Raw genomic sequence first — 7,779 nt, 5'->3', positions numbered from 1 at the left:
TTTATCACCTCCAGGAACACGGCAGGCAGCGCTGAGCGATTCCCACCACGGGGGATCGACATACGAGGATGGGAGAGATCAGAGCATTGACCTGTGCTGTGCAGAGCTGTTTGCAGCTCTGGGGAGGCAGAAAGAAAAGCCCGCAGCCCCCCATCTGGTGAAGGAGGACAGACTTCTCTGCTAGCTGATGGACACTGTGCCAATAATCAAGACCAAGGGTTCACCCCAGAGCCCTGTGCCTCCTGTGTCATGTCCCGGGGGATGCAGGTGATGTGCATGTGCCAGAGATCGACTGATCTGCAGTGAACTGCTGACCTTGCCCATCCATCACTGTGTTTGTCGCTGCCCTTTTCATCCCTGCTGCCCCCTCGCTAACATCCCCTCGCTGCTTAAAGCAGAGCCTGGTCTGCGGCATGAGTCTGGGAAGGGCCAGGCAGGGCATCTGCAGGCTCGAGGCATGTACAGTGCCAGCGCCCATTAGAGTTTGACTCAGGCAGCACCTGCTCTGGCTGCAAGGAAATCCTCCTGCAGGAGCCATTCGCTGTGCAGGCGACTCAGGAACAGCCTCCGAGGGTGGGAGCAGGGCTGGGATCCTCATGCTCAGCGGGGTCACGCTCCATGTCCTCAGTGCAGGACCCCAGTGGTCGTGCCAGGAGGGGCTGCATGCCTGTGGATGCTGCTTTCCTCAAGGTTTGAGCGTGGCTGAGCAATTGTCCTGAAAAAAAATCATTCCTCTACTGCAGTTTTCCTGTTCCGGGCTAACCCCGGTGGGCAGCTGAACCCCACCCAGCTTCTCACTCACCCCCTCCAGCAGGATGGGGGAGAGAATCAGAAGGGCAAAAGTGAGAAAAGCTCATGGGTTGAAGGGCAAAGTGTTTAATTTGGGTACAAGGGAAAAGAGAAAATAACCAAAAAAAAAAAAAAAAAAAAAAAGACGTGATGCAAAAAGCAATCCTCACCGCTAGCTGACTATTAAACCTGTACAATCTCCATCCCTTATTCCATACCCTCAGCATTAGGCTCACATCCCACACTATCCAACACATCCTCGTTAGCCACCAACACCCTTCCCGTTCTTTGATTTATACACAGGTATCATTCCTTCAGTCTTTGAGCCACCCCACAAAAACAAGTAGAAGTCACGTCCAAAGTGTAGCTGCCTCAGCAAGACATCTGCCACAGGAGAAATCAGCTGGCCATCAAGGAAGAACTTTAGGTGCCACAAGCACAGAATTCAACAGGATCCAGCCCCACATGCAAAAGATCTCCACTGCTGTGTGTGGAGCAGGACAGGGGAAGTCTCTCCACACCCCAGATCCCATGTGGCCTCTGCCCCCATGGGCACAGCCACCTTCCCCAAATGCCCTTGACCAGCTTCAGAGAGCTGGGATGGAGCCACTGCCACAGGTGGCTTTCATGGGCCTAGGTCAGGGTGGCTTGATGCAGTGTCTGCGACACTCCTGGGGACGGATGAAGAGCAGAGTGTTGAGAAACATTAGAAGAAAGGCTGCCTGGATTCCGAAACGCACAATGTGTCTGCAACACATTTGCCATGGTAGACATCAGATGGCCATCAAGGAAGAACTTTAGGGGCCACAAACTCAGAATTCACCAGGATCCAGCCCTCCATCATGAACATGCAAGAGATCTCCAGATCCCTGATGGCGTCCCTGGACACCACTGAAATCTGCCTGGACCTGCTGACCAACAGAACGAGATTAGTGAGCCCTTGACCGGCTGCAGAGAGCTGCAATGGAGCCACTGCCACAGGTGATATTCGTGGGCCTAGGTCACCGTGGCTTGGTGAAGTGTCTCCAGCACTTGTGGGGACGGATTAAGAGCAGAGTGTGGAGAAGCACTCGAAGAACAACCGTCTGGCTTTGGAAAGAAAGAAATTTGGGATGTGGTGGCCCCATGGCAGGGGACCAGCAGATGTCACTTGAGATGACTGCGCTCTCCCACACCATGTCCATCATGGTGTAGGAAAAGGCAGCAAGAAAAGACACAGCAACAACCTATTCGTGTGGTGGGGAGTTTTATTTGAGAAGCCCTTGACACAAGTTGTCCTGACTTGCTCCCTCTCCTTTCTCTCAGGTTTCATGGTGAGCGTATTTGAGAAAAGAGAAATGCACCAGACAGGCACTCAGGAGTGAGAGAAAAAGTGGGGAACGGCAAAGGCTGAAGACAGGGGAGGAGGTGGCTTAGGACCAGGGGGGACGCTGGCCAGAGTGATCCCCTGAGCACCCTGTCTGCACTCTGGACACTGCCCAGTGCCGACGGAAAGCCCTGGGTCAGGCAGAAGAGAGCTCAGCCCCAGAGGAGGAGCAGCCACGGCAGCACCCACAGCAGAGCCCCCTTCCAGCTGCAGCCATGCTGGCTGTCCTCCCCTCAGCCAGGACAAGATGGCCACCAAGGCACCCATAAAATGCCCGCCAGGGTGGCTCCTCTACCCCACAAAATGGCTGCAGGAGCTGGCCTCGTTTTTGCCCAAATTGCCTCCAGGGGCGGTGCTCTCAGACCCCCTGATGAGGGCTTGGTCTGGCCCAGTTTGGGGCTGGAGCTGCGGAGGAGGTGGTGGAGGCAGCAAGACCAGAGGCCCTGGGTTAGTGAGGGGAAGGGCTGCAGGGGGCAGGGGCCCGTTGGCAGGAGCTGAAGAGAGGGGAGAAGAGAGGGGCTGGCATGGCCTGGCCCCAGAGGGGCAGCAGCTGGCATGGCCTGGTGACAGAGGGGCAGGAAGAGGGATTGAACCTGCAGAAGGGACATCTGAAGAGACCGAGCTGGAAGGAGCAGCAGGGACACACTCCACAGTCGCTAGCTCTGTGGCTGTGCGTGGAGCAGGACAGGGGAACTCTCTCCACGCCCCATTCCCCATGCGGCCTCTGCCCCCATGGGCACAGCCACCTGCCCCAGATGCCTTTGCCGGGTTGCAGAGAGCTGGGAAGGAGCCACTGCTGCGGGTGGCATCCAGGGACCTAGGTCAGGGTGGCTTGGTGCAGTGTCTTCTCTAGTAAAGCTTCTAGCACTTCACAGTTTTGCAAGGTGGTTTTTACCTTGGTTAGGGGTGAGTGAATTAGGAATAGCTATTTTAAATCTCTCTTTTATAATTGAACTAGAAAGTAACACTCTGGATGCAAGAAAAGGGAGATAAGTTAGCAGAAATAATATTGCTGAATTGAATGGCATTTCTTTTATTACTAAGCTCACAATTGTGAGAAACTAAGTTGTGTTTTTGTAGGAGAGAACTAATTTCCTGTATTCGAAGGTAGTTTTGTAGTCATAATAAGGAGAAATGTTAAGTACGTGTGTGGACAGTAGAAGGCCAAAATAAGGTGGATGCTTGAGAAAAACGGGATGAGCAGTATTGTAACAGTAAAACAAAGTTTACAGGTTCTCAAAACATCAGGAAGGGGAAAAAAAAAAAGGGGGGGGAGAAATTAAAGGGTTGAAAAGAAAGAAAAATTGGACATATGTGGCATAGAGGAGCACTGAGTAGCTTGTGAACCTGTAGTATTCAGCAATGAGGAAATGGGAGGTGATCAGGCATCGGATAATAGGGAATAAAAGGTTACGGTTTGTTTACTGTAATGCACTCTTGATTGACAGGATGCCCACCATTGGAATTGTGAGTAAAATAGATTGACAGAAGATCCTTCCTGAAGAAAATTATTTGAGATTTTTCTTAGACAAGGAGGAGCTTGCACTGTAATTAATGCTAGTTGCTGGATCTGTGTAGATGAAATGGGCCGAATTTCACTGATCTCAAAAATATTTGGGGAAAAAACAAACAAACAAAAAACACCACACACACAAAGAAAACCAAGATCCTACATAGAATGGCTCAAGATGTCACTTCCCAGGGATGTAGAAACATCTGGGAGAAAGTAACATCGTGGTTACCTGGGTGGAATTGGCTCAATAACTTGGTATTATAATAATAATGGCATTGTATATCTGTCATCCCCCATTACATCCGAATAAAAATATTGTGCCTGAATGTTGGAAAAACTCCAGAGTGGGGTATGTGAAGAGGTGCAAAAATAACAATAGGAGTAAGAAAAGAGGGAATTGTGAGAAAGAAAGTTGTGTTTTTGCAAAAGAAGGTGTTTTTGCAGTGGAAAATTCCACTAACCTTGCATATTCAAAAGTGGTTGTGCAGCACAGCAGTGGGGAGTGTATTAAGCAGGTAAGGGGAAAGCCCCCCTGTCCCAAAATAAGGAGGGTAGCTAAGAAAAACAGGATGAGCAGTATGAAATCAGGAAAAACAAAAATCACGGGCCCTCTACTCATGAAAGAAGAAGGAGGGGAAAAAAAAAAGGAAATTTAACAGTTGGTCAAATAAAATTGTACATGCATGGTATAGAAGGGCATTGAGTACGTTGTGAACCCACAGTACTCAGCCAATGAGGAAATGGGAGAAATCAGGGCTCCAGGTGGGGTCTCACGAGAGCAGAGCAGAGGGGGCGATCCCCTCCTTCGCCCTGCTGGCTACGCTGCTTTTGGTGCATCCTGAAAGAGTGCCAGCTCTGTTCAGCTCCTTTGTCCCTAAGGACACTGCTCCAGGATCTTGATCACTAGGTCTTTAAATAGCTGGAATTTCGATCTTCGGAAGTTAAGACCCCAGCTCCAGTGCCACAAGCAGAGTGGCTGCCATGATGGCCCCTAGGGACCCTCCCTCACACTCTGGGCTGTGTCCTGGGGTGTGCTGCCCCACAAACCCTCAGTGGAGGTCTTGGGGCCACTTCCTCAACGGCTTCATAGCTTTCTGCACCACCCTGGGTGTATATGTCCAGGTTTTAGGTTCAGCGAGGCTTAGGCTTGTCAATGCTGCCCTGACAAAGGTCCCTGCTTGGGGACAGCAAGTGCAGCTCTGCCCAGGGGTGCCATGGCAACCATTAGGTGGTCAAAGTGATGTCATCATTGCATCACAAACGTGGCCCTATAAGTGCGGTTTGGGGGCTTGGCTGTCACTTTGCCTGTGCGTCAGCGAGGAATAAGCTGATCGAGCAGCTGACGAAGGCAAAGTGTGTTGAGGTGGCCACAGTCAGCGTCAGCTGAGTGCGGTAGCGGAGCTGTGCAGAGAAGCACGGTGGTGGGTAGGAGCAGGGTGCTCGCTGGGTTTTTCAGGTGCCTAAAGCCCAGAGCCCAGGCATCCTTTTGGCTGGGAGTGTTGGGGCTGCTCTCCCAGGGCCACTGCTATGAGCTGGGTGCTGTGTTTTAGGTTACATCTGTGAGCAAGGAGCCGGAGTGAGAGCAGTGTTTGGGTTTCAGGCTCAGGATGAAAACCGTGTTCAAGCTGAAAATATGGAGGCTGGAGGTGCTACTGGCCTTTTGGGGCCTGAGCACTGTGGGCCTCTATCTCCTTGGGGTGCCATGCACCCCTTACTTGCTGGCCCTACCAGTTTTGGCCAGCCTCACAGCTAGGATACGGAACAACAAGGCCAAGGTAGGAGCCAGGTTTGGTATCACCCCAAACTCTCCCCAGGCACAGCAGGGATGAGCAGAGAGCTGGGCCCAGGCCTGGGGCACTCTGCAGAGGGTCTATTCAGGAGGCAGTAGTGAAGGGAGGCCATTGTTCAGGCAGCAAGGGCCCTTCTCCACAGCCTCAAAGTCACCTCCACCCAGCACTGGGCTGGGCCCTGTCCCTGTGACCCCATTACCCTTCCCAGGTCCTTGCCTCCTGAGCAGGGGCCATCCTGGCCACGAGGGGACAATCCCCACTGAGTACGGCTTGCTTTCTGGTATAGGGCTCTTCTGGGAAGAAAGTGAGCTGGAAGAGCAAGAGGAAGGCACAGAAAGGTGAGCAGCCCCATCCCAGAGCTGTGCCAGGCTCTGCAGCGGCCTCTGGCCATGAGATGCCATTGCCGCCTGGGTCCCCACAGTGGCAGCCCTGGCTCATTCTCAGTCATATTTCTACCCCAACAGTTTTGTCAAGATCCTGGCACGATGTGGAGGTACCTGTAAACAATCTGCTAGCAGGGTAAGAGGAGCTCGCTCCTGTATGGAGCATTCCCCTCTGGGAGCTCCTGGATGGGGAGCCCCACACCTACATCCCCCTGCCCGAGCAGCTGCCCCTTAGCAGTAGAGCAGGCGCTCTCTGCTGACATCCACAGAATCTATCACAGAAAATCTTGAGTTGGAATGGACCCACAAGCATTATCAAGTCCAACACCTGGCTCCACACATGCCCCTTCCCCCAATCAAACCGTATTTCTGCAAGCGTTGTCTGAACGCTTCTTGAACTCTGGCAGGTTTGGGCCCATGGCCACTTTCCTGGGGAGCCTGTTTCAATGCCAAGCCACCCTCTTGGTGAAGAACCCTCTCGTAATAGCGAACCTGAATCTATCTCCCCTGATGCAGCTTCATGCTTTTCCCATGGGGCCTACCACTGCTCACCAGACAGAAAACATCAGTGCCTGCCCCTCCGCTGCCTGCCATGAGGAAGCTGAAGGCCAGAACGAGATCTCCCCTCAGTCCACTGAGTACCACTGTAGCCCTTCCCACACAGCGCACTGGCTGGCCCCATTCCTAGCACCCCTCTCTGTCCCCCGCCCCAGGACCAGGACGGCCCTTTCCTCGTAGGGCAGGAAGAGGCCCAGCCCCAAGCTGTGCACAGAGCTTGCCCCATGTCCCCAAGAGTTTACGTCTCCCAGAGCATCCCAGAGCTGGCAGGGCTGTCTGCAGGATGCTGGGAGATCACCCGGTTGTTCTGTAAGGAGAAGCCTAACGGATGGTGTTGGCTCTTTCCTGTCCAACAGCTCCCCCCACAACCAGCTGAAACCACAAAGAAAAGGACAAAGCGAAAGCAACATCCAAAGCGCAGCAACACACAATGTGTCTGCAACGCATTTGCCATGGGAGACATCAGATGGCCATCGAAGAAGAACTTTAGGGGCCACAAGGTCAGAATTCAACAGGATCCAGCCCTCCATCATGAACACACAAGAGATCTCCAGATCCCTGACGGCGTCCCTGGACACCACAGAAATCTGCCAGGAGCTGCTGAGCAAACTGAACAAAATTGATGAGGGTGATACTCAAGAGTTGCACAGAGCATTGAATAAGGTATTCCCCGTCTGCCTGAAGTGCCGTCGGTGCCTCACGAGCAGCTGTCCACACCACAGCAAGAGTGCAGCAGCAACCCATGCCATGCCCATTCTGACCATCTTCATCCACTCCCTGGACATCCTGGTGTACGAGGAAGAGGTGAAAATTAAGGTGGAGCTAGGCTTTGAACTGGCTGTCGGTGGGAAGATGGTACATGAATGGAAACAAATGGTAGAGCTACCCAAAAATGCGGGTAATGAAGAATGCTCTGAGGATTCCTCTGAGGATTCCTCTGAGGATTCCTCTGAGGAATGCTGCGAGGAATGCTGTGCTGAATGCTCTGAGCCTCTGCCTAGGGACGCACAAGAGGGATTGAGCCTGCAGAAGAGACCAAGCAGGAAGGAGGGAAGGGATCCTAAAGTAAATCAGCGTGAGACACACTCCACAGTCACTAGCACTGTGGCTGTGCGTGGAGCAGGACAGGGGAACTCTCTCCACGCCTCAGATCCCATGTGGCCTCTGCCCCCATGGGCACAGCCACCTGTCCCGGATGCCCTAGACCGGCTGCAGAGAGCTGGGTTGGAGCCACTGCCACAGGTGATATTCGTGGGCCTAGGTCACCGTGGCTTGGTGAAGTGTCTCCGGCACTTGTGGGGGCGGATTAAGAGCAGAGTGTGGAGAAGCACTCGAAGAACAACCATCCAGCTTGGGAAAGAAAGAAATTTGGTATGTGCT

The sequence above is a fragment of the Aythya marila genome (genome assembly GCF_965140915.1).
Source record: "Aythya marila genome assembly, chromosome: 3".
In the NCBI taxonomy this organism is placed as follows: Eukaryota; Metazoa; Chordata; class Aves; order Anseriformes; family Anatidae; genus Aythya; species Aythya marila.
The sequence above is the reverse complement of the archived record's forward strand: the minus strand, read 5'-3'. Positions refer to the sequence as shown.